This window comes from Mobula birostris, chromosome 2 (genome assembly GCF_030028105.1).
Source record: "Mobula birostris isolate sMobBir1 chromosome 2, sMobBir1.hap1, whole genome shotgun sequence".
In the NCBI taxonomy this organism is placed as follows: domain Eukaryota; kingdom Metazoa; phylum Chordata; class Chondrichthyes; order Myliobatiformes; family Myliobatidae; genus Mobula; species Mobula birostris.
In genome coordinates this window covers 220,509,207-220,532,501 of record NC_092371.1, presented here as the reverse complement: position 1 = coordinate 220,532,501, position 23,295 = coordinate 220,509,207, and the positions used below count along the sequence as shown (strand labels likewise).

General features: G+C 43.4%; 1 protein-coding gene across 3 annotated transcripts in view; it reads left to right on the top strand.

The window, feature by feature from the left end:
• The window catches only part of cd2ap (CD2-associated protein), a 247,694-nt gene that overhangs the window by 123,096 nt on the left and 101,303 nt on the right, over positions 1-23,295 (top strand). The gene's annotated exons all lie outside the window — the stretch shown is intronic.

The window sequence follows — 23,295 nt, the reverse complement described above, 5'->3', positions numbered from 1 at the left end:
GGGGTCAAATTTGTTGTTAATACAAGGTCACTATCATAGACATAAATTATTGAGGCTCCAGGACTGATCCTCGTGGCAACCTGTGAGTTAATTACTGATTGCCAACCCATTTATCCCAAATGCTTTCTGTTAGTTAGTCAGTCCTCAGTCCATTCCCATAAACCATGAGCTTTGATCTTGTGCAGTAGTCAAAAATGTAGCAATACATGAATTGCCTATTGGAGGTATGCGTGGAATTGCATCTTTATTCTGCTGTTCCCTTTATTCTGCTAATTACTATATTACAAGTTAGGTATCTGCTTTTTCAAATATTCAGCAGTTGTACTGTGATTTTTTTTTTTGGTTTAAAGCATTAATAAAATAACATGCTTATTTTTCCGTTCCTTCTCCATTCCCATGTCTAAGTTCAACTGGAGAAAATCATATTTTGGCATAAGAATATTGTAAGAGCTGTGCAAAGGCAACTAAATTGAAATTGATTCGAGAAAGTGTGGATGCAATGTGCTTTACCATCTCATGTGTTAACCCGAATTTCTGTAGAAGACAGTTGTGGTGCTCCTATTCATATTTACTATCACTGAATACTTTCGCTGACTTTTGATGTGCTTTATAATCCAATAGAAATTTGCAATCATGTGATCAACATTTGAATCCTTGAAACCTTTGAATGTATGAACTTGAAACTTAAGAATATACACTGGGAATAGTGGACTGGGGAATCATAGAGGGTTGCAGATAGACCTTTAAGGTAAACGCAGAAAAGTAATAAAGTCAAGAAAAAGAATTTCAGGATGTATATTGTATACATTTTTCTGACATTAAATGTACCTATTGAAGAAATGAGAGACTGGTGGCGCAGAATCATGAGAAGAAAATTGATGTGTGACAGGCCAAGGCAGAAAATGTAAGAGAAATTGTGCAGCACAGAGTAAAACCAGACCTTAGCATTAACTGCAAAAAAAGTCATAGCTTAGTAGTATTTAATTCACAAAATATTTGTAATAGGGTAATTGTGGCAGCATTGTTAGCATTGTGTTGGTGCATGGCCAAATGGTTAAGGCGTCAGTCTAGTGATCTGAAGGTCGTGAGTTCGAGCCTCAGCTGAGGCAGCATGTTGTGTCCTTGAGCAAGGCACTCAACCACACATTGCTCTGTGATGACACCGGTGCCAAGCTGTATCAGCCCTAGTGCCCTTCCCTTGGACAACATCGGTGGTGTGGAGAGGGGAGTCTTGCAGCATGGGCAACTGCCGGTCTTCCATTCATCCTTGCCCAGGCCTGCACCCTGGAAACCTTCCAAGGCGCAAATCCATGGTCTCACGAGACTAACGGATGCCTATGATGTTAGCAACATAAGTATGATCTGGTAGTTATTACTGAAATGTGGTTGCTGAAGTGGATTGGGTGGTCATTGTTGTAGGTTATACAGTTTCTGTGAAGTCCAAGTTTCTCTAATATTTCTTATTATTGTTAATCTGAGAGGGGTTGAATCCTGACATAACAGCAGATTCAGTTTGGGTTGAAATCATGAAAGTGGTGAGGAGGGAGAATGTTGAATCAGTTCTGGTTGAAATGGTAAAGTGGGGAGGCAAGTAGAAAACACAGGTAGCCTCAAGACCCCCAAAATGACATGTTGGTATAGTGGATCATAAATAGGGAAATATAGGGCATGTTTGAAGGGAGCTATAATTGGCACTGGAGATTTTAACATACCTACTGGATGAACCAAGCTGCAAGGGTATTGTAGAAGAATTTACAGAATGTATTCGAGATTGCTTTTTGGAGCAATATGTTACCAAACATGCTTGGGACCTATTTTACAATTTTACTATTTTAAATCCTATTTTAGACTTGGTAATGTGCAATGAATTCGTGCGAAAGGGAAAAAGAATTGTAAGAAAACTTGTATGTAACATCACAACAATCAGTCATAGTTTCTATGGATATGCAATTAGTAACAAAGAGCTAAGGTGAAAAAATGGGACCACTGGAGAATGAGGGGAGTGAACTATTAGCAGGAGCCAAGAAATGGAAGATCGATTTCACTGTGAATTTCATTGCAAATAATCCTAAGGTAACCAATGTATGTTATTTCACATAACATGCAGGAACTTGTGAAAATCCCAATTACAAGCAATTAAAATATTAGAGAAACCTGGACTAAACACAGACAAATCATGGGGATCCAATGATCTGATTAAAAATAGTGCACTCATTAGTTGAAAATTTTCAATATTTGCTACATTTTGAGAGGTTGCTGGAAGTTCTGTTGGGTTGTGTGGTGTGCTGGTGAGGCCATACCCAGAAAACTTTATATTTCTGATCCACTTTCATTTAAAAAAAGCAGAGACTTAGGAGCATTGGGAGCAGTCCAATACACCTGTATAATTACTAGAAAGATAGTTGCCTTATCAGAAGAAGTAAGGCAGTTTTCATCGGTCTTCAAGTTTAAGTTCAAGTTTATGGTCATTCAACCCTACACATCTATACCACCAAATGAAACAGTGTTCCTCAGCACATTGTATTGTAGCTCACACACACAACACACAGTTCAAAATAAATTTGTTACCAAAGTACATACATGTCACCATATATAATACTGAGATGCATTTTCTTGTGGGCATACTCAATAAATCCAGTAACCATAACAGAATCAATGAAAAACCACTCCAACAAGCAGACAAACAGTGTGCAAAAGACAATAAGCTGTGCAAATACAAAAAGAAAGATAAATGAGCAATAAATATCGTGAACATGAAATGAAGATTCCTTAAAAATGAGTCCATAGGTAGTGGTAATGTTAACCACTGGTAAATCAACAAATAGTGAGGTGCATTTATGACACAAGTTTAAAAAAAACTTCTAACACTACTGTCACTTCATACACCATGAGACCTGGGTGGTGGCAGGGAGTTCAGTAGTCTTGTGGCCTGGGGGGAAGAAGCTATTTCCCACCCTAACAGTTTTTGTCTGCTGCTACGGTATCTCCTGCCTGATGGTAACAGAAACATAGAAAACCTACAGCACAATACAGGCCCTTCGGCCCACAAAGCTGTGCCGTATATGTCCTTACCTTAGAACTACCTAGGCTTACCCATAGGCTTCTATTTTTCTAAGCTCCATGTACCTATCCAGGAGTCTCTTAAAAGACCCTATCGGTTCCGCCTCCACCACCGGCAGCCATTCCACACACTCACCAGTCTCTGCTTTTTTTTTAAAAAAAAAACAACTTACCCCTGACATCTCCTCTATACCTACTTCCAAGCACCTTAAATCTATGCCCTCTTGTGCTAGCCATGTTAGGGGGTCAGTTTGTTGGTTAGATGGGAGGGATCATTGACTGTGGTAAGAGCTCTGCTCCTGATAAATATCTCTGATCGGTAAAAGAGAGAGCCTGATGTTCCTCTCACCACTTTCTTTGAGTGGTGAGTTTATTCAAACATAAAGTTCTAAGTTAGCTGGATAAGGTTGATATTGATGTAATTTCACTAGCTATGACAAAGGGACATAACTGCCAAAACAAGGGGCTGGCTGTTCATTTAAAACTGGAGTGAATTGAAATCTTCTGCCACAGGTGTATCTCTGGAATCCTCTGCCTGAAATGATGGTGTAGGTCAGATTAGATTAGATCATTAGGTATATTCAAGGTAGCAACAAAGGTGTGAAAGATAGATTAATTGAAGGTTGAGGGGAACTATTTTCTAGTGTTATTCTATACATTGGCTCGTGCTTCAGAGTTAAGCCTGACATGAGAATAAATTGCTGTGATTGAAAATCTGAAGGCTGTCTAACCTGGAAGTTCATTATTCATTTCAAGTCTAGAGTATATGCGGCTTTATGACCTTAACTGGAATAAGTCTGTTTTTGTATTGATCAGATAACACTGGTGAGAGTTTAGACCTTCCATGGATTGTGGATGTGGTTTGGTCAGGTACCCATGGAATGGGAACAATTAGATTTAATTTCATGCCCCAATTAATGCACTCTTCTGCAATGTTAGTTCTCTGTGAACAGTGGATATTCCTCCCAAGGTAGGTGTTGAGGCCCAGATGACTCTAACCTGTTGTTCTACAGATGAGATGAGGTGTAAGACCGGATGAGTAGGTTTGGGTAGTGGTCCACTCCTGCTGTTTACAGTGGCTTCTTTGTGATCCAGATGAATGGATTTAAGGTTCTCAGTGCCATCCTGAATGTTCCTTCTTTGTTTGTCATTGTCCTGGGATTATAAGTGTCCCAGAATACTCTAAACACAAAATACTCTGCAGCTGCTAGGGTCAAAGCAACACACACAACACTATGGAGGAACTCAGTAGGTCGGGCAGTATCTGTGGAAACGAACAGTCAACGTTTAGGGCCGAGACCCTTCGTCAGGACTGAAGAGGGAGGGGGCAGGGGCCCTATAAGGAAGGTGGGGGGAGGGTGGGAAGGAAAAGGCTGGTAGCTGCCGGGTGAAAAACCAGGAAGGGGAAAGATCAAGGGGTGGGGGAGGGGAAGCAGGGAGGGGATAGGCAGGAAAGGAGAAGAAGAAATAGGGAAAAGCACAATGGGTAGTAGAAGGAGGCGGAACCATGAGGGAAGTGATAGGCAGCTGGAGGAGGGGGCAGAGTGAAACTGGGATGGGGGAGGGAATTACCGCAAGTTGGAGAGTTCAATGATCATGCCAAGGGGCTGGAGACTACCCAGACAGTATATGAGGTGTTGCTGCTCCAACCTGAGTTTGGCCTCATCATGGCAGAAGTGGAGGCCATGTATGGACATATCCGAATGGGAATGGGAAGCAGAGTTGAAGTGGGTGGCAACCGGGAGACCCTGTCTGTTGTGGCAGACGGAGCGGAGGTGCTCGACGAAGCAGTCCCCCAATCTGTGTCGAGTTTCACCGATGTAGAGGAGGCCGCTCCGGGAGCACCGGATGCAGTAGATGACCCCAACAGACTCACAAGTGAAGTGTTGCCTCACCTGGAAGGACTGATTGGGGCTCTGAACGGTGGTGAAAGGGGAGGTGTAGGGACAGGTGTAGCACTACGCTTGCAGGGATAAGTGCCGGGTGGGAGATCTGTGGGGAGCGTCCCAGAATACTCTGATGTTTAGTTACTTTCGTAATGTAAGAAATTGGAGTAGCGATTGCTGCGTCTTAAAATTTCTGCGATTTTGCCTGAATAAGTGATGTAAGTTGGCGAATTTTCCTGTTTCACACTGAGTAGTTCAGTAGAATCTTTGCACATCTAACTAAAAGGGCGGAAGCTCTCTGGCAGTTTGCACAGTGCATCTTTGGAGTAATATTCAAATTGTGCTGTGGGTATACAAAATAATTTGATTGAAGAAACTTCTATTTAAGCAGTTAATTTCTTTTAAGAATTTGGAAACTAAGAAAAAATTAATTACATTCAGAAGACTTTTTAAAGAATCTGTATTTCTTTGGGGTTAATAGGATTCAGGACCAAGGGGTGGTGGGCAGGGTTCATGTACAAATTAAGGAGCCTATTTACCAATCTTGATGATCCAGCTGATGGTCATAAAAGTCAGAGCTTGTGGAAAAACTAGACTGGACTACAGCATGTAGAACTGCTCTTTTCTTTGCACCATTAGGAATATTATGTATCTTTAATATCTCTGTTACACTTCTAATCATTGTCAATTTAATCTGTTCTGTTGTGCTGTGATTAGGCTTACAATCACTTGTTCCGGAGATTGAAGACATAACAAACACTTATGTGAATTCCAAGTGGCCAATGATGTTGTTCTTGGACAAGTATTCTCCAAATGCACAATTCTGAGTGCCATCAAAATAATGTGGAATATATGACAGCGATGTAAAAATAATGAAACTTTGTGAACTCCTGTGTGGTTCATTCATGTCCTGCATTGGAAGGAAATCCACAATTGGTCTGGCATATTTTTGATATAAAAATCTACTCTTAAACTATTCTTTGGACTGTCCTAGCAAACAGGCTGCTATAGATTTCCTGCAGTGATTGCCAGGCAGTGTTCACATTGGGGAAGATGTAGCTACCAGCAAGCTGGCTCAATTGTTTTGCACAGGCTTGAAGAGGTAATTGCTGTGCTCACCAGCATATTTAGGAGAACTTCCAATAGAAGTGTAAACATTATTCTATAAAGATTATACATAAATTGCTTATTTCGGCAAGAATTCCACAATGCTTGTATAACTGATGGGGCACCACGATAGTGTAGCGTTTAGCGTGACACTATTACAGTTCAGGATGTCAGGGTTCAAAGTTCAATCCTGGCATCATCCAAAAGGAATTTTTACACCCTCCCCGTGGAATGCATGGGTTTTCCCTGGGCGTTCCAGTTTCTTCCCACAGTCCAAAGATGTACTGGATGTGTTAATTGGTCATTGTAAGTTGTCTCGTAATTGAGTTAAGCTTAAATCGGGGTTGTTAGAGGCTGTTGGAGCAGGGCAGCTCAAAGGGCCAGAAGGGCTTTTTCCGTATTCCGTGCTGTTTCACTAAATATAAATAAGTAAGTATTCTAGTAATCAAGATAAATGAAGAGCATTCTATTAGCTGCGTGTTTACTTATTGTACCTGTCCATGAAATTTTAATGGTCTGTGGATCTACAGCACTCTACAATTTCCCACTTCAAACCATTGAGGAGGTAGTCTGTTCCTTCCTTAAAGGATATACAGACATTTCAAATCTGCACTATAACAGAGATATAAGAGAAATTGCATTACTCATAGTTATATTCTTTGAAATGTTAGAAGTAAGTAGATTATAAATTTTCAGATGTCATTAGGATAAAGGAATACTGTCGGGATGAGGAAGGTCCAGGGCTGGAGGCATATTATTTTATAAAGATGCTTTTTAGGAATTACTAGAAAACACCTCCTTATGCAAAAAATAGACTATTTTCTCCACACTTCTCGAAGCAGAAATTTTAAACCCAAGACAAGTCATTAAATATCAAATAATTAAAATGTGGATTTCAAAAGCAGGTTCATGGAGGTGGGTCCCAGATGAGCAATCCTCTCAGTAGCTGAATGAACTCAGTAGGCTAATTGCACAAGTTCTGCAATGATCATTGGTATGCATTCAGGGATTCAAAGGTTCATCTATTATCAAAGTATACAACGCTGAAATTCTTCTTGTCCAGATAGCCATGAAACCAGGAAAGAAAACACAACACAATCATCAACTCCCCAACCTCTCCTCTCCATACAAATAAAAACGAAAACAGAACAGGCACTTTGAAACCTAATTCTCCTCCCCCACACGGAGCAAAAAAGAGAAAGACTGGGCGAAAAACAGAATATAAACTATAAGACTGAAACAACTCTATAGTCAAAGTCCATATCCAAAACGCAGAAAACCTGGGGGTAACATTCTCCAGGCACTGCGGTGGGCCTTACCCTCTCCGGAAGCAGAGCGGTCCCACCATTTCTCCAATAGCAGAGCAATTTCCCCAATGATTAAAAGGCAGTGTCCCCACTCTGACAGCAGAGAGATCCCCCAGTGATCAGAAGGCAGTCTCCTCTCTTTGGCAGCAGAGGGATCCCACTAGCGATCAAAAAGCAGGCAGCCGGCACTCACCTTCCATATTTGCCTCTGTTTCAATCTTCCTCGTCACTTTAATTGGGGAACAATGGAAACTTTAATCGATGAAATGGAGTCGAACATCATGTAGAGCCCCATCACGCAAGCTTCTTGTCACAAGGTTCATGCATGCTGCCCCTGCCTCCCAGAATCCCCTTGGAGACTGCAGGGCCCCGAAACACCCAATCTCCAAACTGCAAATCATAGGCTCCAATAGTTCAAGGCGAAAAACAAACATAAAGAGACAGAAAAGAAGTGAAATATGTCGTTACATGATCTATCCAGAATATGTTGACCAAAGAAGAGTTGTACACAGGCTGGAATTGCTGTGATCTATTCCATTGTTTAAAAGTCTAATATCACAGAAGTGGATATTGTTATTTTAGGCCAGTTTGATTTCAGTATTTTCTTCTAAAAACTTTATGCGGATCTTTTTCTAATCTAACAAATTGCTGAATTAATGCATTTGGGACAGATTCCTATACCTTTGAATTACCGATAAATTAACTTAATTAATTTAGTTAGTAGATTAACCTTTGAGACCTTATTTCTATTTTTGTGCTTTTTCTCTCTTACCACCCCCACCCCCCCCCCCAAACGAGAAGACAAACCAATAGTCTGGAATTTTCTTTTTGGCTGTTTGTTAGATGGTGGACAAGTTCAGTTCTGTTCTCACCTGATTGCCTGCAAATGTGCACATTCAGAAGTGATTTCCTTACAGTGATCAAGAGCTGTAATCCAGACTGACACATTCCCTTAACAGCATAAAGCCTCCCCCTGATTTGAAAGATCATCAGATCATTATAGGCGAGTGAAAATAAAACACTCACTTCGGGCAACTTCTCCCCCAAGCTCAGGGCCACCATTGTGGTTGATGTATCTTTTTGGAAGAGAGAAACAATATTTTCACTTTTCAACAAGTGTATTTTTCCATTAAATTTACAGGAATTAAATTTCATTTGCTGACAATTTCCTCCATTCATTATATATTTGGTCCTTTCACCACGTTACGACATGAATCCATTCATCTCATTTGATTATTTTCAACAAATCCAGTTATCACAGTGGCTTGTGTACATAAGGTAGATAATGTGAAGACTGTTTTGTTCAGTGATCGTGTTTGCTCAGGTTTGCTCAGGTCTCTTTACTGCAGAGTTTTGAAATGGCAGATAGTAGTGTAGATTATTGCAATGCAAAATACGAGTCTTTGATTGTTTATTCATTTATTGAGATATTGAGATTGGGCCCTTTGGGTCGTGCTGCCCAGCAATCCCTGATTTAATCCTAGCCTTATCATGGACAATTTACAATGCCAGTTAACCTACTAATAACTGGCAAACACGATGAATTCTGCAGATGCTGGAAATTCAAGCAGCACACATCAAAGTTGCTGGTGAACGCAGCAGGCCAGGCAGCATCTCTAGGAAGAGGTACAGTCAACATTTTGGGCCGAGACCCTTCATCAGGACTAACTGAAGGAAGAGCTAGTAAGAGATTTGAAAGTGGGAGGGGGGAATCCAAAATGATAGGAGAAGACAGGAGGGGGAGGGATGGAGCCAAGAGCTGGACAGTTGATTGGCAAAGGGGATATGAGAGGATCATGGGACAGGAGGCCCAGGGAGAAGGAAAAGGGGGAGGGGGGGGGAACCCAGAGGATGGGCAAGGGGTATAGTCAGAGGGACAGAAGGAGCAAAAGGAGAGAGAGAGAGAAAAAGAATGTGTATATAAATAAATAACGATGGGGTACGAGGGGGAGGTGGGGCATTAGTGGAAGTTTGAGGTCAACGTTCATGCCAGGAGGTTGGAGGCTACCCAGACGGAATATAAGGTGTTGTTCCTCCAACCTGAGTGTGGCTTCATCTTTACAGTAGAGGAGGCCGTGGATAGACATATCAGAATGGGAATGGTATGTGGAATTAAAATGTGTGGCCACTGGGAGATCCTGCTTTCTCTGGCGGACAGAGCATAGGTGTTCAGCAAAACGATCTCCCAGTCTGCGTCGGGTCTTGCCAATATATATAGAAGGCCACATCGGGAGCACCGGATGCAGTCTATCACCCCAGCCAACTCACAGGTGAAGTGTCGCCTCACCTGGAAGGACTGTCTGGGGCCCTGAATGATGGTAAGGGAGGAAGTGTAAGGGCATGTGTAGCACTTGTTCTGCTTACAAGGATATGTGCCAGGAGGGAGATCAGTGGAGAGGGATGGGGGGGTACGAATGGACAAGGGAGTCGCGTAGGGAGCGATCCCTGTGGAAAGCAGAGAGAGGGGGAGAGGGAAAGATGTGATTAGTGGTGGGATCCCATTGGAGGTGGCGGAAGTTTGACCCGTAGGCTGGTGGGGTGGTAGGTGAGGACCAGGGGAACCCTATTCCTAGTGGGGTGGCGGGAGGATGGAGTGAGAGCAGATGTGTGTGAAATGGGGGAGATGCGTTTGAGAGCAGAGTTGATGCTGGAGGAAGGGAAGCCCCTTTCTTTAAAAAAAAGGAGGATATCTCCCTCATCCTGGAATGAAAAGCCTCATCCTGAGAGCAGATACGGCAGGGACGGAGGAATTGCGAGAAGGGGATGGCATTTTTGCAAGAGGCAGGTTGGTGAGAAGAGAAATAGTCCGAATAGCAGTGAGAGTCAGTAGGCTTATAGTAGACATCAGTAGATAAACTGTCTCCAGAGATAGAGACAGAAAGATCTAGAAAGGGGAGGGAGGTGTCGGAAATGGACCAGGTAAACTTGAGGGCAGAGTGAAAGTTGGAGGCAAAGTTAATGAAGTCAACGAGCTCAGCATGCGTGCAGGAAGCAGCGCCAATGAAGTCGTCGATGTAGTGAAGGAAAAGTGGGGGTCAGATACCAGAATAGGTTTGGAACATAGATTGACACCAGAAGGGGAAGAGGTGAGCTGGCTATTGTAACCCTTGTATTTGCATAGGAATTACCAAAATATGGGGAGCGTTTCACTTAGGCCAGAGAGCACATCAGGGAGCCCACAGGAATGGTTGCCTAGAAAGTTGAAAGGGGAGAGAGGAAAATGTGTCTGGTGGAATTTTGAAGGAGATCCAGAAAAGGAAGGGAGTTTCAATAATGGATCATGTCAAGGGGAGAGCAGCAAAAGTAATGAAATTCTTTGAGCTCTTTCAGACTACAGGAAACTGCAACAGTGCAGTCACTGATGTACTGGAAATAAAAATGAAGAGGACAGACCCAATTAGGACTGAAGCAATCTATTCCTTCTTTCCCAGGAAAAGACAGGTGCACTTCAGATCGATATGAGTTCCCATAGGTACAGCTTTGATCTGAGGGAAAGGGAGTGGTTGATAAGTTCAACTAGTTGAAAGGGTGTCTTGGTGGGTGGGGGGGGGGGGGGGAGTGATCCAGTTGACCCTCAGTTAGATAAACCGAGGGCACTCCAACCTTCTTGGTTATGGGTTGGAGGTATAGAGGGTCTTGCCTGTCAATGGTAAAGAGGAACTGATTAGAACCAAGACATTGGAAACTGTCAAGTGGCTGATTGTATCCAGAATGTCACAGATGGAAGTAGGAAGGGAATGCATCCGAGGAAAGGATGAATTGATGGTAAGCGTAACTAAGTCAGGTGGAGCAACAATGAAATGAAATGATGGGACTGCCCAAACAGTTCTGCAGTGGCTGCTGGACGGAGGGCAGAAACAGATCGTGTGCGGACTGGGCATTTTAAGGTTGGAAGCTGTCGTGGGAAGATTTAGACCATAAAACAAAGGAGCAGAAGTAGGCCATTCAGCCCATCGAGTCTGCTCCGCCATTTTATCATGAGCTGATCCATTTTATCCTATTTAATCCCACTGCCCGGCCTTCTCACCATAACCTTTGATGCCCTGGCTACTCAGATACCTGTCAATCTCTGCCTTAAATACACCCAATGACTTGGCCTCCACTGCTGCCTGTGGCAACAAATTCCATAGATTCACCACCCTCTGACTAAAAAAATTTTTTCGCATTTCTGTTCTAAAAGGGCGCCCTTCAATCCTGAAGTCATGCCCTCTCGTACTAGACTCCCCCATCATGGGAAACAACTTTGCCACATCCACTCTGTCCATGCCTTTTAACATTCGAAATGTTTCTATGAGGTCTCCCCTCATTTTTCTAAACTCCAAGGAATACAGTCCAAGAGCGGACAAACGTTCCTCATATGTTAACCCTCTCATTCCCGGAATCATTCTAGTGAATCTTCTCTGTACCCTCTCCAACGTCAGCACATCCTTTCTTAAATAAGGAGACCAAAACTGCCCACAGTACTCCAAGTGAGGTCTCACCAGCGCCTTATAGAGCCTCAACATCACATCCCTGCTCCTATACTCTATTCCCCTAGAAATGAATGCCAACATTGCATTCGCCTTCTTCACTACCGACTCAACCTGGAGGTTAACTTTAAGGGAATTCTGTACGAGAACTCCCAAGTCCCGTTGCATCTCAGAACTTTGAATTCTTTCCCCATTTAAGTAATAGTCTGCCCATTTTTTTTTTCTGCCAAAGTGCATAACCATACACTTTCCAACATTGTACTTCATTTGCCACTTCTCTGCCCATTCTTTCAATCTATCCAAGTCTCTGCAGACTCTCCGTTTCCTCAGCACGACCGGCCCCTCCACCTATCTTCGTATCGTCAGCAAACTTAGCCACAAAGCCATCTATTCCATAATCCAAATCGTTGATGTACAATGTAAAAAGAAGTGGCCCCAACACTGATCACTGCGGAACACCACTGGTAACCGGCAGCCAACCAGAATAGGATCCTTTTATTCCCACTCTCTGTTTCCTGCCAATCAGCCAATGCTCTATCCACGTATGTAACTTTCCTGTAATTTCATGGGCTCTTATCTTGTTAAGCAGCCTCATGTGTGGCACCTTGTCAAAGGCCTTCTGAAAATCCAAATATACAACATCCACTGCATCTCCCTTGTCTAGCCAACTGGTAATTTCCTCAAAAAATTGTAATAGGTTTGTCATGCAGGATTTTCCTTTAAGGAATCCATGCTGAGTTCTGCCTATCTTGTCATATGCCTCCAGGTACTCTGTAACCTCATCCTTGACAATCGACTCCAACAACTTCCCAACCACCGACGTCAAGCTAACAGGTCTATAATTTCCTTTTTGCTTCCTTGCCCCCTTCTTAAATAGCGGAGTGACATTTGCAATCTTCCAGTCTTCCAGAGCCATGCCAGAATCTATCGACTTTTGAAAGATCATCGCTAATGCCTCCGCAATCTCCACAGCTACTTCCTTCAGAACACGAGGGTGCATTCCATCTGGTCCAGGAGATTTATCGACCTTTAGCCTATTCAGCTTCCTGAGTACTTTCTCTGTCGTAATTGTGACTGCGCACATTTCTCTTCCCTGCCACCCTTGAGTGTCCGGTATCCTGCTGTCTTCCTCAGTGAAGACTGATGCAAAATACTTGTTCAGTTCCTCTGCCATCTCCTCATCTCCCATTACAATTTCTCCAGTATCATTTTCTATCGGTCCTATATCTACTCTCACCTGTCTTTTACTCTTTATATACTTGAAAAAGCTTTTAGTATCCTCTTTGATATTATTTGCTAGTTTCCTTTCATAGTTAATCTTTTCTCTCTTAATGACCTTCTTGGTTTCCTTTTGTAAGGTTTTAAAGACTTCCCAATCCTCTGTCTTCCCACTAATTTTTGCTTCCTTGTATGCCCTCTCCTTAGCTTTAACTTTGGCTTTGACTCCTCTTGTCAACCACGGTTGCATCCTTTTTCCACTCGAAAATTTCTTCTTTTTTGGAATATACCTGTCTTGCACATTCTTCATTTCTCGCATAAAGTCCAGCCATTGCTGCTCTGCCGTCTTTCCCGCCAGTGTCTCTTTCCAGTCAACTTTGGCCAGTTCCTCTCTCATGCCACTGTAGTGTCCTTTACTCCACTGAAACACTGACACATCAGATTTCAGCTTCTCTTTTTCTAATTTCACAGTGAACTCAATCATGTTATGATCACTGCCTCCTAAGGGTTCCTTCACCTCAATCTCTCTAATCACCTCCGGTTCATTACACAATACCCAATCCAGTACAGCCGATCCCCTAGTGGGCTCAACAACAAGCTGTTCTAAAAAGCCATCTCGCAGACATTCTACAAATTCTCTCTCTTGAGATCCAATGCCAACCTGATTTTTCCAATCTACTCGCATGTTAAAATCCCCCACAATTATCATAACACTGCCCTTCTGACAAGCCTTTTCTATTTCCAGTTGTAATTTGTAGTCCACATCCCTGCAGCTGTTTGGAGGCCTATAAATAACTGCCATCAGGGTCCTTTTACCCCTGCTATTCCTTAGCTGAACCCATAAAGATTCTGCACCTTCCGATCCTATATCACCTCTTTCTAATGATTTAATATCATTTCTTACCAATAAAGCCACGCCTCCCCCTCTGCCTACCTTCCTATCCTTCCAATACACCGTGTATCCTTGGCTGTTCAGCTCCCAGAGACATGCATCCTTTAGCCAGGTCTCAATGATGGCCACAATATCATACCTGCCAATCTGTAGCTGTACAACAAGATCATCCACCTTATTTCTTATGCTGCGTGCATTTAAGTACAACACCTTAAGACCAGTATTTGATACTTTTTGCTTTGATTTCACTGCAACTTTATTGCACTGCAACTCATCCCAATGGCTACACATTTGCCCCATCACCTGCCTGTCTTTCCTGACATCTATACTGCTCACTATCTTAGATTTATTTCTGTTTTCCCCTTCCTCCGCTCTATCATTTGAATGAATGAGATCTGTAACTATTGTTCAGAGCTAAATTGTATCCAGATGAAGGTATCAGATTATATCTGCAAAGTAGATGGTTCTGCTTTCAGAAAGCTCAGTTTTGTTTTACCTCAGTGCTGAAGTTGTGCCAAATATAGTGGTTACAAGTTCTGTTGTCTCACCTCGTATGTAACGATTCATTATTTTTAATTCTAAATATGGTGTATTGTGTTAGTACCATCTTCTTTCCTGCCATTTAAAAGTTAATATTTGCCTCTGGGCTAGACTAAATAAATTCCTGCATTGGCCCTCCCTTTTAAGGCATGTTATAAATGTATGTATATATATCTATAAATGTAGGTCATTCAGAATGCTGCAACATGTGTAACAAATAATGCAAAGTTAATATTCCTATCCATAGTGTTTTGGAAACAAGGTGTTCTATTTATGTCATGGCGCATCTTTCAAATCATTCTGTAGTTTAACTTATCCCAAACCTCCGTATATCCCTTAATGCATTCTGTGCTTTGTGAGGTGTTTTTTCAGAATGTATAATAATTTTAATATATACATGCTGCATTTGCGAGTTTGTGTCAGCTTTGTATTGAATGTTTGGATAAGAGTTGTGAGCCACTTCTTGATAGAATCAAAAGGGACAATAGGCATTCGAGTTGATCAGTGTGCCTCATGGGTATTTCATGGTGATTTAAAATTATCTGATATTAATTATTCTGTAAATTTATTGATGCACCACATTTGACTATTGGAAAGAAATCATATTTTAATGTAAGCTGCAGGTTTTGGGTCTTCCAAGAATTTAAAATTGGTTTTGTTTCAAAATTACTAATGGAAGCAAAGTAATTTTTTTCAACTTTTTGCACATTTGAATTTGCCAAGCTGACAGTACTTTATGACTAACTGACTTGATTGTGTAAGATCTTGCATGCAATAATTTTTTTAATTGCCCTAACATGCCTAAAGAATTAGCTGTTATTAGCTATTTTGAGAGAAGCAATCTCTGAATAATTTCGATGTCTAGTCATGAACATTTTTGCTTTTTGATCTCATGTGTGTGTCCAATTTGCCAGAAGCTGGCAAGTCTTTCTGGAACTTGAAGTTCTGACTTCAGAGGGTGCACAGTTCAGTCACTGAGGATATTCAATTCTCTGATATATTTATTGATATCAAGGTGGTGGGGGTTGAGGGGAGATGTGGATGATGGACATACAATCATATATAATTAGCTTAAAGATGGAGTGAGCCCATGGTCGATGAGAGCTTCTCTTCAGTTTCTTTTGTTTGAGAATTGTGAAGTATTTTGATCAGAACAATTTCTCCATTTATTTTTGTGACAGAATCGCTGAAGACTAAAGGAAACATTTAAGGTGCTTTGCAAAGGGTACTTTTCTAGTAGCCTTAAAAAAAAACAATTTATTGCAGTTCTGATAGATCAAATGACTCCTGTGCAATATTGTTCTATTTTTCTGATTGGTTGTTCGTATGCGCAATATTACATTTTTTAATGTTCTTAAAGTGAGAAATACCAGAATCAGGATTATTATCACTGGTGTGTGACATGAAATTTGTTAACTTAGCAGCAGCAATTCAATGCAATACATACAAGGGGTGATTGATAAGTTCGTGGCCTAAGGTAGAAGGAGGTGAGTTATTAACTTCAAACTTTCTGCATTATCACTCAAAGTGCTGAACTGCATGTTCATGGAATGAGAGCTGTATAACTCATCTCCTTCTGCCTTAGGCCACAAACTTATCAATCACCCCGGCTGTGGACACTTTCTGGAGGTCCAAGACCTGTATGCTCCATGACCGCTGGACTAAGTGTGTAAATGTAGGAGGGGACAACACACATAAAAGTTGCTGGTGAACGCAGCAGGCCAGGCAGCATCTCTAGGAAGAGGTACAGTCGACGTTTTGGACCGAGACCCTTCGTCAGGACTAACTGAAGGAAGAGTGAGTAAGGGATTTGAAAGTTGGAGGGGGAGGGGGAGATCCAAAATGATAGGAGAAGACAGGAGGGGGAGGGATGGAGCCAAGAGCTGGACAGGTGATTGGCAAAAGGGATACGAGAGGATCATGGAACAGGAGGTCCGGGAAGAAAGACAAGGGTGGGGGGGGGACCCAGAGGATGGGCAAGGGGTATATTCAGAGGGACAGAGGGAGAAAAAGGAGAGTGAGAGAAAGAATGTGTGTATAAAAATAAGTAACAGATGGGGTACGAGGTGGAGGTGGGGCATTAGCGGAAGTTAGAGAAGTCGATGTTCATGCCATCAGGTTGGAGGCTACCCAGACGGAATATAGGGTGTTGTTCCTCCAACCTGAGTGTGGCTTCATCTTTACAGTAGAGGAGGCTGTGGATAGACATGTCAGAATGGGAATGGGATGTGGAATTAAAGTGTGTGGCCACTGGGAGATCCTGCTTTCTCTGGCGGACAGAGCGTAGATGTTCAGCAAAGCGGTCTCCCAGTCTGCGTCGGGGCTCGCCAATATATAAAAGGCCACATCGGGAGCACCGGACACAGTATGTCACCCCAGTCGACTCACAGGTGAAGTGTTGCCTCACCTGGAAGGACTGTTTGGGGCCCTGAATGGTGGTAAGGGAGGAAGTGTAAGGGCACGTGTAGCACTTGTTCCGCTTACACGGATAAGTGCCAGGAGGGAGATCAGTGGGGAGGGATGGGGGGGAGCGAATGGACAAGGGAGTTGCGTAGGGAGCGATCCCTGCAGAATGCAGAGAGAGGGGGGGGAGGGAAAGATGTGCTTGGTGGTGGGATCCCGTTGGAGGTGGCGGAAGTTACGGACAATAATATGTTGGACCCAGAGGCTGTTGGGGTGGTAGGTGAGGACCAGGGGAACCCGATTCCTAGTGGGGTGGCTGGAGGATGGAGTGAGAGCAGATGTACGTGAAATGGGGGAGATGCATTTAAGAGCAGAGTTGATAGTGGAGGAAGGGAAGCCCCTTTCTTTAAAAAAGGAAGACATCTCCCTCGTCCGAGAATGAAAAGTCTCATCCTGAGAGCAGATGCGGCGGAGATGGAGGAATTGCGAGAAGGGGATGGCGTTTTTGCAAGAGACAGGGTGAGAAGAGGAATAGTCCAGATGGCTGTGAGAGTCAGTAGGCTTATAGTAGACATCAGTAGATAAGCTGTCTCCAGAGACAGAGACAGAAAGATCTAGAAAGGGGAGGGAGGTGTCGGAAATGGACCAGGTAAACTTGAGGGCAGGGTGAAAGTTGGAGGCAAAGTTAATAAAGTCAACGAGTTCTGCATGCGTGCAGGAAGCAGCGCCAATGCAGTCGTCAATGTAGCGAAGGAAAAGTGGGGGACAGATACCAGAATAGGCACAGAACATAGATTGTTCCACAAAGCCAACAAAAAGGCGGGCATAGCTAGGACCCGTACAGGTGCCCATAGCTACACCTTTAGTTTGGAGGAAGTGGGAGGAGCCAAAGGAGAAACTATTAAGAGTAAGAACTAATTCCTCTAGACGGAGCAGAGTGGTGGTAGAGGGGAACTGATTAGGTCTGGAATCCAAAAAGAAGCGTAGAGCTTTGAGACCTTCCTGATGGGGGATGGAAGTATAGAGGGACTGGACATCCATGGTGAAAATAAAGCGGTGGGGGCCAGGGAACTTAAAATCATCGAAAAGTTTAAGAGCGTGAGAAGTGTCACGAACATAGGTCGGAAGGGATTGAACAAGGGGGGATAAAACCGTGTCGAGGTATGCAGAAACGAGTTCCGTGGGGCAGGAGCAAGCTGAGACAATAGGTCTGCCAGGACAGGCAGGTTTGTGGATCTTGGGTAGGAGGTAGAAACGGGAAGTGCGGGGTGTGGGAACTATAAGGTTGGTAGCAGTGGATGGGAGATCCCCTGAGCGGATAAAGTCGGTGATGGTGTAGGAGACAATGGCCTGGTGCTCCTTAGTGGGGTGACGATCCAGGGGTAAATAAGAGGAGGTATCCGCGAGTTGTCGCTGTGCCTCGGCAAGGTAGAGGTCAATACGCCAAACTACAACAGCACCCCCCCTTATCGGCGGGTTTAATAACAAGGTTAGGATTAGTGCGGAGGGAGTGGAGAGCAGAGCGTTCCGAAGGAGTGAGGTTGGAATGGGGACAAGGTGCGGTGAAGTCGAGACGGTTGATGTCCCATTGGCAGTTAGCGATAAAGAGATCCAGAGCAGGCAGAAGACCAGAGCGGGGTGTCCATGAAGAAGAGGAGGGTTGAAGACGGGAGAAGGGATCATCGGTGGGGGTGGAAGAGTCCTTGCCAAAGAAGCGCTGCTTCCTGCACGCATGCAGAACTCATTGACTTTATTAACTTTGCCTCCAACTTTCACCCTGTCCTTAAGTTTACCTGGTCCATTTCCGACACCTCCCTCCCCTTTCTAGATCTTTCTGTCTCTGTCTCTGGAGACAGCTTATCCACTGATGTCTACTATAAGCCTACTGACTCTCACAGCTATCTGGACCATTCCTCTTCTCACCCTGTCTCTTGCAAAAATGCCATCCCCTTCTCGCAATTCCTCCATCTCTGCCGCATCTGCTCTCAGGATGAGGCTTTTCATTCTAGGACGAGGGAGATGTCTTCCTTTTTTAAAGAAAGGGGCTTCCCTTCCTCCACTATCAACTCTGCTCTTAAACGCATCTCCCCCATTTCACGTACATCTGCTCTCACTCCATCCTCCCGCCACCCCACTAGGAATAGGGTTCCCCTGGTCCTCACCTACCACCCCACCAGCCTCCGGGTCCAACATATTATTCTCCGTAACTTCCACCTCCGACGGGATCCCACCACTAAGCACATCTTTCCCTCCCCCACCCCCCCCCCCGCATTCCGCAGGGATCGCTCCCTACGCAACTCCCTTGTCCATTCGTCCCCCCCCATCCCTCCCCACTGATCTCCCTCCTGGCACTTATCCGTGTAAGCGGAACAAGTGCTACACATGCCCTTACACTTCCTCCCTTACCACCATTCAGGGCCCCAAACAGTTCTTCCAGGTGAGGCAACACTTCACCTGTGAGTCGGCTGGGGTGATATACTGCGTCCGGTGCTCCCGATGTGGCCTTTTATATATTGGCGAGACCCGACGCAGACTGGGAGACCGCTTTGCTGAACACCTACGCTCTGTCCGCCAGAGAAAGCTGGATCTCACAGTGGCCACACATTTTAATTCCACATCCCATTCCCATTCTGACATGTCTATCCACGGCCTCCTCTACTGTAAAGATGAAGCCACACTCAGGTTGGAGGAACAACACCTTATATTCCGTCTGGGTAGCCTCCAACCTGATGGCATGAACATCGACCTCTCTAACTTCTGCTAATGCCCCACCTCCACCTCGTACCCCATCTGTTACTTATTTTTATACACACATTCTTTCTCTCACTCTCCTTTTTCTCCCTCTGTCCCTCTGAATATACCCCTTGCCCATCCTCTGCCCCCCCCTTGTCTTTCTTCCCAGACCTCCTGTCCCATGATCCTCTCGTATCCCCTTTTGCCAATCACCTGTCCAGCTCTTGGCTCCATCCCTCCCCCTCCTGTCTTCTCCTATCATTTTGGATCTCCCCCTCCCCCTCCAACTTTCAAATCCCTTACTCACTCTTCCTTCAGTTAGTCCTGACGAAGGGTCTCGGCCTGAAACATCGACTGCACCTCTTCCTAGAGATGCTGCCTGGCCTGCTGCATTCATCAGCAACTTTTATGTGTGTTGCTTGAATTTCCAGCACCTGCAGAATTCCTGTTGTTGCGTTTAAATGTAGGAGGGGACTATGTTGAAAAATGAATGTGCTGGGTTTTCTAAAATTGACTCCTTCTACCTTAAGCCACAAACTTATCAATCACCCCTTGTAATTTAGCAGAGAGAGAAAAAATAATAATAAATAAATACATCAATTACATAGATTGAATAGATTATTAAAGTGCAAAAACAGAAATACTGTATATTAAAAAAGTGAAGCAGTGTCCAAAGCTTCAAAATCCATTTAGGAATCGGATGGCAGGGGGGCAGGGGGGGGGGGAACCTGTTCCTGAGTTGCTGAGTGTGTGCCTGTATCTCCTACCTGATGGTAACAGTGAGAAAAGTGCATGCCCTGGGTGTTACTATCCGATAATTCTTTTAGCTAGTGTATAATGGAATTTTGGGTGGCAGGGTGGAGATGCACCTCAACCAAAGGAGGTGTAAGGCGCTCCTCCCTCTGTTAGCCTGCAGATCGCCCTTGGGCAAGTTGTAGCACCTGCTTAGCCTCCCAGTCAGGCTCGTGTGAAGCCATGGGGGCCGGTGGTGGATGGTTGTATGAGCAGCTGGTGCATATCATGAGTCCTGGTTATGTGACCACTCACTGATGCTAGGCAAACAATCCCTGAAGAGTATTGATAATGGCTGGGGTCACCCATCTTGTAAATGTGCTTATATACTTATTGACATAAGTGTAAAGTAGGCCCTTTAAGCCACACCACCCAGCAACACCTGATCTATCCCGAGCCTAATCACAGGACAATTTACAATGACCAATTAACCTATCAACTTGTATATCTTTGGACTGTGGGAGGAAATTGGAGCACCCAGAGGAAACCCATGTGGTCACCGTAGAAAGTACAAACTCTTACAGGCAGTAGTGGCAAATAAACCCAGATCTCTTGTACTGTAAAGCTTTGTGTTACCAAAAAGTCACTGCCCAGAAGAAGGCAATGGCAAACCACTTCTTCAGAAAAATCTGCCAAGAACAAGCATGGTTATGGAAAGACTATAATCACCCACATCATACAAAATGGCATATAGTGATCAATAATGGAATTATTGAAAGATCTCAATTAAAAATGTGCCAGCTGGTGGTGTAGCTGCATCCACACCAGGCTTCAAGGTGAGTCAAAATTCAGCTGGCTCTTTGCACGCTTTCCATGTGTGCTGGGCTAAACGTCGAGTCAGCAACTCGGCCTTGTAAAATAGAACAGACAAATGCTAGGGAAACAGCAAGGTTGCTGCCCAATGCGCCAGAAGGCACAGAGAGGAACGGCAACGTCAATTAAAAAGGATTATGAAAACACTAAATTCAAGGAATAGTAGGTCATGCACACCTGTGGAGTTTCTCTCTCTGCAGATGCTACCTGCCTTGCTGTGCATTTCTGGAATTTTCTTGAATTTATTTCTGATTTCCAGCTTGTGCTGCTTCGCTCATTAGCAAGAGTGACAGACTAAACAAAGAAAATGTTTGTTTCCTGTGCGACACATACATTTTCCTGTGAGTCGTGAGAGCTGTGTGGAGTCTAGCTGGAGGCTGAACTGTCAGATTTAGCTTTGTGAGTTTATCAGCGAGCACTGGACACATGCATTGACATTGCCTGCAGGGAAATCTGTTAGCGTTTCAGTGGATGAACAAAAGCAAGATTTGGTGCAGTGCTGTGTCAGTCTTGGTGTGAAATAATTTTTGCCAATGAAAATTTTTGGCCATAAAATTAAGAAAAGTAGTCCCAGCAATATATGACATTGTACAAGCGTACTTGAGCATCAGTGCAATGACATTCTAAGTAGTGCTGTTTTGCTTTAATAAACAATATCCTTCCATGTGTCTTTCATGTACTCTTCAATGTAGTTTTGAATAAAGCCATGAGGCAGGCATTGTTTCCATATATAAAATGTATTTTTGACTGCATGGGATTTAACCATTGATTAACTAGTGCAGTATTGTTCTGTGCTTCTGATTGGTTGTGCATATGTGCAATCTTCACATTTTTAAGGTTCTTAAAGTGAGAAATATGATTAGTTACTACCCTATAACCCTTTTAGCTGGTGTATGATGGTATTTTGGGTGGCAGGTTGGAGATGCGTCTCTACCAAAGGAGGTGTAAGGCTCTCCTGCACTTCACCCTTGAGCAAGGTGAAATCCCTTTAATATTAACTAGTTAGTGATTTCATCAGAGTAAGTTGTGTATACTTGTGTTCATCCTCATATAATGTATTATGCTGCAGCTGCAAAGACTAATTTTTATGGTATTTATACCCTGTGTATGTGAGAAGAATTTTAAAGTTGAGGCATAGCTAATTACAAAATTCACCAGGTATTGATGATTAAAGTGCTGAACTTTTAGATTAAAATATTAACAGTTTAACTGTTAATTTGATATCATTGCCTTTGAAATTAGATAAAACAATTTAACAATAGGATTTGAAAACAGACTTTTGCTGTTCAAAAAGTTTTCAGCAAAATAATTTCTAGTTTTTTTGAAAGTGGAATTAATTAGGATCTAAAACTGTACAAGCAATTACAAAATTCACCAGATATTGATATTCACATTATAAAACATTATACTGCTGAATCAAATGCAATATTGCTGTTATTCAGTTCCAGTTTTCTGAAGAAAATTGATCAGATTGCGAGAAGAATTTTGGAGTTAAGTTGTCGTTACTGCAGGCTAAGCTGAGCAGTGTGAAATCTCAAGCAACACATGCAAAATATTGGAGGAACTCAGCAGGTCAGGCAGCACCCATGGAAATGAATAAACAGTTGAGGTTTTGAGCTGAATCCCTCTTTCAGGACTGGAAAGGAAGGGGGAAGATGCCAGAATAAAAAGCTTGAGGTGGGGGAAGAAGGATGACTAGAAGGTGATAGGTGAAATCATGTGGGTCAGAGAGAGAAAGGGCTGGAGATGAGCGAATCTGATAGGAGTGGAGTGTGAACCACAGGAGAAAGGGTCGGAAGGAGGGGCACCAAGGAGAGGTGATAGGCAGGTGAAAAGAGTTAAGAGTCCAGAGTAGGGAATACAAGAAAAGAGGAGGAAGAGTTTTTTTTTACCAGAAGAAATTGTTATTCATGCTATCAGGTTGGAGGCTAACCAGGTGGAATGTAAGGTGTTGCTCCTCCACCCTGAGCGTGGCCTCTTCTTGGCACAAGAGGAGGCCATGGACCAACATGTTGGAATGAGGATGGGAATTGAAATTAAAATGTTGGACCACCAGGAAGTTCCCTTTGGAGCGG